The 10204-nt window shown below is 38.7% G+C and overlaps 1 pseudogene; it reads right to left on the reverse strand.

The window, feature by feature from the left end:
- Positions 1-2266: 2266 nt before the first annotated feature.
- LOC106341456 lies at positions 2267-5360 on the reverse strand (annotated as a pseudogene).
- Between the last annotated feature and the right edge of the window lie 4844 nt (positions 5361-10204).

Below are 10204 nucleotides of genomic sequence, written 5' to 3' on the forward strand. Positions count from 1 at the left end.
AATACATTACCTGATTGTAGTGGCTAGTCAGTCCTAGTTCCCGCATAAAATAGTATAGAGTGTCATGCGGGCAGACTGGTCTAGAGCCACTTCACTGAGTAACTTGTTGCTCACTCCTCCATTTCCATTTTCCCTGTGCGCAGGACTGTAAGTAGAAGTATATGGATGTGGGTGTGACGGTATTTCAAAGAAGGTTATGCGCCCGTCGGCTCTCGGGACCAGTAACGGGACACGTAGGGTTGTCTAAATGAGTAGACACGTGTCCATAACGCCCTTTCGATTACCCCGGTCGAACACCGGGGGATCGGGCCGTTACACAACGAATACAATGATTGGCCTGAATGGGGCTTTGATTCGAGGACAAAAGCACATGAGAGAGAGAGAGGTCTCACATTGTGTTTAGTTTCTCCGATCACCCCATGACTTCACCACATAAGCTACCAACTCGTTAGTGACCAAGAATCATTAGTTTCAATGTCTTTATGAACCTTACAAATTTTGAAATCAAAATCTTGAGTTTTTGTTATGAATTTTGAGAGAAAGTGAAATGGGTGTGGTTTGTGTCCATAAAAAATGAGATAGGAAGAGAAAAAATCAAAAAAAAATTATGCTTTAAGAACTTCAAATTGATTGTTCTTAATGTAATGATGACAATAATAACATTGTAAATATTTGATGAAGATGAGTATGATAGAGTAAAACAATCATTTTTGAAAAATAATAATTTCATTTTCTTTAAATAACTCGAACTTCTGGAGTTGAATAATGCAAATGAAAGTTTTTTTAAAAAATTATGGGTTATTTTTGTGCTTAACTCCAAATTTTGAGTCATATTTGGAAAACTCCCATTACTAATTCTATTTTTATAATCATATAATTTTTATTACTAAAAAATTCGTCTAGTTTTTATGTAATTTCAAAAAAAAAAATTTTTTTATCTAATACCTTTAGTTTTCTTTTGATATCTACAAATTTTAGAAATACTATTTAGTTTTAATTTTTTGATACTTATACAATTTTTTATCAATTTTTATACAAATTATTTAATATACATGATTATTATTTATCTACAGAAGTAATAGTAAAATTTGATAAAATTAATTTAAAGTGTAAAATTATGAGAATATTTATAAAGATTAATTAAACTACTTACAAATTGATTCCGAGAATTTCCATCACTAGCATGAATTCTGCATATTTATACACATTAATTTATGCTACTTACAAGTTGATTTACATGATTTTGTATAAAATTATTATTTTATACAAGTTGATATATTTAAGACTATAATTTTAAATATATAAATATCTATTATTAAATATAAGTTCAAAATAAACAAAACTTTTTATTTATCTTAATTTTATGTATAATTAAATTAAAACTTATATATTAAAATATTAGTAAGAAAGTAATAATATCTAAAATATTAAAAAATATAATTGAAATTTAAAGTCCCTGCGCCGATAAGCGCTTCCGTCGTCGCTAGACGAACTTGGATCGTCCGAAACTTTCGATTCCATTTCTCCAACGGGATTGTCCTTCTTCTATTTCGTTTATTCGTTAAGTGATTCGATGTAGATCTATGGTTTAATTCTGCGTTGAATGTTTTGACTTGGTGAGTTTCGGAAATCCATTTGAAATTTGTAAATTTTGCTTACGACACTATGTTTGTCAAGTAACTATCATGGTGTTGTTCGTGATGGGAACAGATTTCTAAACCTTACATACAATGAATCTTGTCTTGTTTTGTTTTGGAGTTTAAACATGAAATGAATCTTGCAGCGAAAAGAGAAATGAAACTGAAAATGTGCTAAACTTGGACTGCCATTGTTTTGCTTCTTCACCGTTAGTGTCTCGAACGCCTTGGCCTAAGGGGCATTGAGATTTCTTCACTTGGTTTCACTTTCACCTTCAAGATATGAAACACAAATTCCCCAAATGCTATAGCATATTTTTCAAGGAAATTTTTTTGCTTCACTCTCCCTCTGAATTGTTGTTCTTCATTTTGGAGTGGTTCGATTTCGTTGCTTTGATAACTGATTATAGTTTGATCTGCGTTTAAAAAGTTCGACTTTGTGGGATTCTGGGAATCTAGATGAGCTATCGGGTCACTTGTGATAGTGAATAAACAAAAACTATGCATTCAGAAGAGAAAGAGCATTTTCATAACGGGGGCAGATTTAAAAGCCTTTTATTGTATCATAGTGGACAAGGATCATCATGATCCTAGGAAATGTCTGTGTTTATTACTTCAACATGAAACGAATCTCGCAGGAAAGGTTAATGAAAATGTGCTAACTTTGGCTGCCATTGTTTGCTGGGTTTGCTTCTGCATGGTTATTCATGGAGCATTGACATTTCTTCATCACTTGGTTAATGTATGAATTTCTCTGTCTGGCTGAAGGAACTTTTCACACAATCCTTGCAGGTTCCTTTGATTTGGGTTCTCCTTCAAAAAATGGAACATACATTTCCCCAATGCAAAAGCACAGACTACGTACTGCAGCAGTGAGGAACAAAACCCAAAAACTATCGATGCCAAGTTTCCGGAAGGATACAGATGGATTTGGGTCGGGGCCGGTGAGTGGATCTGGGCAACTTTCATCTATTTTCTTGAACCATGCGTTCTCCAGTTGGTTTGCCTTGTTCGACTCTTCCACTTTTAGAATGGCCCTTGAAACATCAGCCACTAGAGGGGATCCAATGGGAAACACCTGCAGAAGAAACTTATGGTCTTAGAACTGAGTTGAAGAATGTTGCAATAGAGAGTGTTTCTGCAAAGGTATGGGACTTACGAAGCCTAATCCATCGACCTTGAATGGTGTTTGAACCATTTTATACTGCCCGAGAAAGACTCTCACATATGGCACTTCCATGAGAGCTGCAGAAATACCGCCTCTTGCTGATCCTTTGCTCAGTAGCTCGTCACAGTGTTCTGAACCGTGATAGTTTACGAGCTTAGCATCTGAGAAACCTGATTCTCTGAGTCTCTCCAAAACGAAGGAACTTCTTTGATATCCCACAACTTCTCCTTTTTCTAGCAAGCTATTTATGTTGGTCACAGTTGGATGAAGCTGCTGTGATGTTAGAAGCGATGCCAAACTAGCGGTGTAACTCTGAGTCAACACAAGTACTAAGAAGTACCAAACGATAACCACGAACCTCGCCCAGAAGCTAAGCACTCTTTCTCCTGTAGATGCATTAGATGTAAGCAAGAAGATGTTTGGAAATATATATGCACTAGTACTTAAGTATGTGAAAAATGAGCATTGGCATACAAGTGTGAAGGAGAGAGTGGACATACTCGGTGCAAAGACCATAATGGAGAAAGAAAACCAGAGTATAGTGCTGATTTGATAATTTCCAGGCCCATCAAACTCTGGATTTAGCCTATGTTCAAGAACCCATACGACAATGGCAATTATGAAAAAGGACAAAAGACTGAGTAGCCATAGTCCCCATGTCAAAGGCATCAAGAATATGGCACTGCTTCTTTTGACATTGTCTTTAACAGGAACGACCAGACCCACACCTGATGGTGTGTACGACAATGAAAACTCAACATACTTTGACCTGTTTGCCGATATTGTTGTATCTCCGACCACAGCATCGTATTTCTGCTCCAAACACAAAAGAACAAGGCTATCGTTAAGAGAATCCAGCTTAGTGGAGGTTAGACATGACATACAAGAGAAAAATTGTCGGTAATGCTTTACCTCGAGGTACACTTGGTAGACCAAAGTCTTGTAATCCAAATCTTCTATAGGAAAGAAGTCATAGGAAACACCATAGGGCATCGCTTGAATAACAGCCTCAAAGTACTCGATGCAGAATCCACTGAATGTTGTTGAATTGGTGATAGGATCCCTTGTAACCTTCACAAACTGCGGGGAACCGCTATTAGTTGCGACTCCAATCTTCAGCCTTTTCCCATTTGTTGGGATCTCCCACCCTTTGGGTACAAAGGTGGTGTCTCCAGGCCATATAACTGGTCTAAGTCGATCTTTCCAAGTAGAGAAAGTGGTCATGGTAGCTTCTGTTTGGTCTACGTTCTTCAAGAGACCATGTTCTTTCATCCAGTATCCTATTGTCCTTCCTCCATGCCCATTCACGTTAACAATCTCAAACACTGACGGCTGCAGTTCTCGGTTGATAAATCGGAAATCACCAGCAAGACCTTTGAACCGAACTCCAGAGAGTGTCTGGAAAAGTTTTGGACCATACTGAGACACACCTAGACCTCCAGACATGTTCCTCATGGCATCTGTCTTGAGAAAAGTCAAATTTGATGTACCAGATTCTTCGATGGCCAACGCCAGTGCAGTGGTGGCATCATAAGCCCAAAGTCCATACACGCTCAGGTCAGAGAGTGGGAATCTATTCTTCCATCGAGATTTAAATGCTTCAAGCTCTTCCGATCTCAGTACATAAGTCTTAACACCCAAGACCCCTTGCATTGTATCAAATTCTGTCTCGTTCATGAGACTAAGACCATCGGTAATGGCGTTGGTGAGGATCCAGACGTATCCTTGCTTCATCAAACCAATTTCCTTAGCTTTGGCGAAAAATCTTGAGGCAAGCAGTTCAACAATGTGGACAACAAATACTCTAGTGGGTAGAGTCATCATCCGTGGCATTGGGAGAGATCACGGTCCTATAAGGTATACGAACGTTAATCTCTTGTAACGCATCGGTAAGATGAGGCATTATACCTTCTCCGAAGGTGTTGTCAACGTATACAGGTACGACCTCTCTCCACCCAAAAAGTTTGATGATTGCTTTAATGGTGTGCACTTGAGATGAATCATCATACGTAGCTCGAAAGAAGTATTGACTACGGATGGAAGCTAGGAAGGGACTTGTTGCAGAATATGAAACAATTGGAACCTGAGTTTTTTGTCCTATCTCAATCATGAATTGCGCCTGCATGGATGTCCATGGTCCTATAATCGCTGTCACGTCATGGTTTGTTATCAAATCAAGAGCTGCGAGAAAGGCAATTAATGCTAAGGAGTGTTTTGTTATGCGAAAAAAAAAAACTCAAAAAAGACAGTATAAATGCTAACAAGAATTGTACATCTGAACTGATGTGTGTACCTGCTGCTGCTGCAATAACAACATCGTTTTTGGAGTCAACAATGGTGGTCACAAGCCTTGTCCGGGTTTCTGGATGGGAAGAGTAAAAATCAGAAAGAGACATGTTGATACAGAACAAGGTCATGTTGGAATATGGCATTCCTACATCGTCCACGATTCCCACTTTAACGTCTGTTGCTGTACTTTGTCCCTCTCCAACTTGCATCAATAAGACGACAACAAGGAAGAGTAGGTTGATAAAGAGGTCGTGTTCTCTCTTCATATTTTTTCTTCAGATTTTGCCGCGGAAGAATGAAACTTGGTTGGTCTACATATGGTATGATCTTTTGTTGCAGACTGAGATGGTTTGAGAATTCAGGAAGTGGAAAAGTTAAGATATGGTAAATTAATGTTGTTGAATGTATCAAACTCCAAGTTGATATATCTAAGCAATGGAATGAACTTGTCTTCTAATATTTTGATTAGTAAACGGTTAAGGTCAACTATTGTGAAAGGAAGTGCATAGTTAAACAATAGGCAACAAGTTGTCTCTCAGTCACAGTTTACTCTTTCTCTCGGGAGAACAATTCTTCGCAAGAGAAGAAACGAGAAGATTTGTTTCATTTATCACATGCTTAAGTCACATGAATGTCTCAGACAGTCTGGAGAACAATGTTTTTGGTATTTCTGATATAGAAATGATGATATTGATGGTTTCTCTCTGTTATGTGCTCAAACTAATGAGATTTTCAATTGTTGCTAGATATTTGTAATCCTTTATATATTAAATCGCAAGTAGCCTTACTTACTAATCAAATAATGACACATAAAATTTGTTTAAAAAAATGCCAATAAAAAAAATTTCAGTTCTCAATATTTCTAAAACTGTAAAAAAGTTACATTCCCAAGTTTAATTCAAATTAAATAAATTCAACAAGTTTTTACTTCATTCTCATATTCTGTTTTCAAACAGTTTCAACTCTTAAATAACTTTCAATCAACTAATTTTAATCTTCATCTTTTTTTCCATCGTTTCTTTTTGTGTTTTAACTTTTGAGTGTATATCAAAGAAATCTACACAGGCTATCTCACATTTATTCACATTCATTATTCTCTACTTTTCACTAGGAACCAAGGCTCATCCCGAAGGCGAGTTCGAAAGGGTGCTTTCTAAGCCCACATGGTGGGATGTTGTATTATATCAATACCTGGTGGAATGTTGTATATATCAATACCAGAAACGGAGGAGTTTATCCATCGTTATCGAGCCCACATTATATCTGCAGGCAATAGAATTTGTGTTAATTATATGTGAGTTTATGGATTATGACTATGGTAACATTCAAATCATACATAACATACAATCAAGTGCCAAACTGAAACCATATTTTAGGTTTAAGGATGTAAACTCGTTACAATTCCAGGGTCGATTTAACTATATGTAATTCCTTGAATGCACCACTTGATCTCATTTAGGTTACGGCTCGGATCCTCTATCCATGGTAGACGAAACCCAAGTATCCGATTCTAAATTTTGAAAGTTGGAAATTAACCAAACTTGTATATGAAGTTACAAGTGCTTCTTCTTTTTTTTTTTTGATCAAACTAAGTTACAAGTGCTTCTTCTTCTTTTTTGATCAAACTAAGTGATATATGGTGTTTGCACCATTGTGCATACACTTTCTAACATGTTTTCAATATTTTATCGAGTTATTCCAGTCTTTTTAGAGTCATTTCAGGTCTGGAGTAGACTGAAGAGCTGAAAGAAGAAGAGTGAAGAAATGAGCAAGAATTGGAGTCTTTCCCTGCAGAACAATCATGCGGAGCAGTCTGACGAATGATCCCAATAGGAGCAGCCAGGCGACTGTTCCCGACATTTATGGAAGTTTCCATATCTTTCAAAGATTTTCCCTAATCACTTATTCCCTCCTCTAAAGTCGATGACGCCTCCATATAAAAAGCCATCCCTATCTTTATTTTCTTTTTACACTAGTTTTTTCAAGAGACCTAGACCTATTATTGGATATTTGCTATTGTAAGGGTGACGGCTCCTCTTCTTGACCGAGAAGATCATCCTGAACCCTAGGGGTGGGCGTTCGGGTACCCGTTCGGATTTGGATCGGGTATTTCGGATATTCGGGTATTTCGGTATAAGAGTATAGAACCCTTTCGGGTATGTTGACATTTCGGGTCGGGTTCGGGTTTTTTCACTTCGGGTTCAGATATTTTCGGATATATCCGATATCCGAACTTCAAACAATTTTTTTTTTGAAAAACATGTTCTGACCTGTTTTGAAACCATTCCCGAAACATTATACAAAGATCGAACTGTGCACAAACAAGTAAATCAAACCAAACCTCTACTGAACACAAACAAGTAAACCATGTTGCATTCCTTTGCTTGTAATAAACTTTACAACCAAACATCAAACAAAATCGACGAACTTTTACGCATCATACAAACAGAATCAAACTGAATCAAACTTCTAATCATCATACACGCAAAATCAAAACAAATGAAAGAAATTGAAAAAAAAAAATCGACAATTAATACTTGTTCGGTTTCTCGACATCACTGAGTAAGAAAAAAACAAAAGATGAGTATTTAAGGTTTCCAGTTTGTTAATTTATGAGATTAAATCTTAACCACTTAAGAAGAATCTAGGAAACATAATTTTCGGGAACACTAAACGATTTGTATGATGCTTGGGTATATTGCACGACACAATTTTGGGAAAGGGAATAAATCATAAATGGTAAGGTTTTGGTTAAGTTCGGGTAGGTTCGGGTATCGGGTGATAACCGATCGGGTTCGGTTAACCGAAAAGGGATAGGATGAAAACCGATCGGGTATTTGGCACTAACCGAACCCGAACCGAACCACTTACTTTGGGTCGGGTTCAGGTTCGGGTTCGGGTATCGGTTATTATGCCCACCCCTACAGAACCCTATTGATTTCTCTTTGGATTTATTTGCAGTATTATTCACTTATCATGTCTGGTTCATCTTGTTTAAAGGTTGACTAGTCGGCTAGCTTGTCTAGGGTTCTAGGGTGTTGATCGCAAAAGCTAAACATAAATAAGTGACCATTTTGTGTCTTTGTTCATCTCTGTTCTTAACGCTAGCTATAACCTGATCACTTACTGCTAGATCTTAGGTTGAATCTGCTCATTAACCGTGTAGTAGATTACTTGATATTGAATGAATGAGTCGTGCACTCCTAGTCAGCGAAAGAAGATACTAGGGTGCTCGGTGAACCTATCGGACTTAATCTCTATTGCTTGCAGTCGATCATTGATCCAAATGAGAGTTTAGGCATCAAGGTCAAACCGCAAAGGGAGCAGCACCACGACAGTGGGCTGTTCTACTTGAGTGATTTATGTTCTAGATTGTGTTTCAAAGCGCTTGAATAAATGTTTGGTTTAGCATTAACACCCGATGAGAAACCCTAGATCGGCTTATCTTTAATATTGAATTTTACTCTTTGGAATCATTTACTTTACATGCACGTCACCACTTAATTCAAACCCCACTTTTAGTTTTAGCTAAGTTGAAATCTTTTAAGAATAAAGCGTAGACTGGTCATCTGAATTGAATATTAAATACTACAATTACCACTGTTACCTTGACAGTAGGAAAGGTTCATATTTAGTGTATCAAGGTTTGGCGCCGTTGCCGGGGACCAGATATTTTACCTTTATTTTTCAGTTCTATATTTAGTCTAAGACATCTAACTTGTTCTCTTCTCTTTGTTGCAGCCAATGATCCAGGTAAATGAACAGTAGACATACTCGGAGCAACGCACAAGGACCATTATTCACGCTAAGTAACGAAGAGCTCGCAAGATTAGAAAGACAGAACCGTCAACAACCGCGGCCTACTAACACCACAATGGGTGATCACGGAGGCCAGGATGATCTCACTGCTGCAATGGAGCTCATGCAACAACAAATGCAGAAAATGCAACAGACCATCAACACACAGGAAGCTGCTCGCCAAGCAGCGGCTGAACTTGCTGCACAGCAAGCTGAGCAACAAGGCGCTCCCAATCGGAGAGCAGAACCTTCCGCGGAACTTCCCTACCACTCGCTCCGCCATCAATGCTCCTCCCTGCACTCGACAGGATTATGAGATCAAGCCTGCTTTGATTGGCCTGGTGCAGAAAAAGATGTTCAACGGCCTCGCAGCTGAAATTCCGTTGGATCACATCGAAAACTTTGAGAGAGTCTGCAACTTCTCTCGCGCAAATGGAGTGCCACCAGACCACCTCAAATGCACCATGTTCTCATTCTCTATTGATGGGAAAGCAGCTCGCTGGCTTGCCTCTCTCCCAACCGGTACACTCACTACATGGGAAAAAGTTAGAGCAGCGTTCCTACGTCACTTCTACACGAAGTCCAAAACCGCAGATTTGAGGCATAAGATCTCGAATTTCAAGAAAAAGTCTGACGAGCCTTTCTATGATGCTTGGGAGCGCTATAAGGAGTACCGAAGGGAATGCCCTCACCACGGGTTTGAGGTCGATTACATACTGGAAGTGTTCTATGATGGAGTGAGCTATGAGTTTCGTAATGCTCTAGACTCCTCGAGTAATAGAGATTTCATGACTCAAACAACACCAGGCGCATTCGCGCTGATCGAGAATATGACGTCAAGCTCACTCAACAAGAACAAGGAGAATGATCGCTTCAAGAGCGTAAACAGCATCGACGATCTAGCGGCAAAGGTTGACCAGCTGATAAAGGGCAATCAAAGCCAAGTGTTCATCATGGAAGAAACTACTTCAGAGAACAGTTCCTTAGATGTTCCACCTGACGCAGAGAACATCGTGGACGATCAACAAGAAGTGAGCTACGTAACTGGTTAAGGCTGGCAATAAAAGAACATTAATCCAAACCCTAATGTGAGGAACAACCCTCATCTTTTTAACTACCCTAAGCCAGACAACCCAGTCGACAATGCGCAGAATAGTCACTGACAGAACAACGGGTATCAGAAGGGTTACCAAGGAAGAACTTATATTCTGAGCCAGGCGCAGCACAACCAGTTCCAGAACCAAAAGCAGCAGACCGCTCAACAGGCTGCTCCCGCACCTATGACTGCTCCGACAGACGAGATGAAGGGTCT

Source organism: Brassica oleracea, chromosome C4, assembly GCF_000695525.1.
Source record: "Brassica oleracea var. oleracea cultivar TO1000 chromosome C4, BOL, whole genome shotgun sequence".
Classification (NCBI taxonomy): Eukaryota; Viridiplantae; Streptophyta; class Magnoliopsida; order Brassicales; family Brassicaceae; genus Brassica; species Brassica oleracea.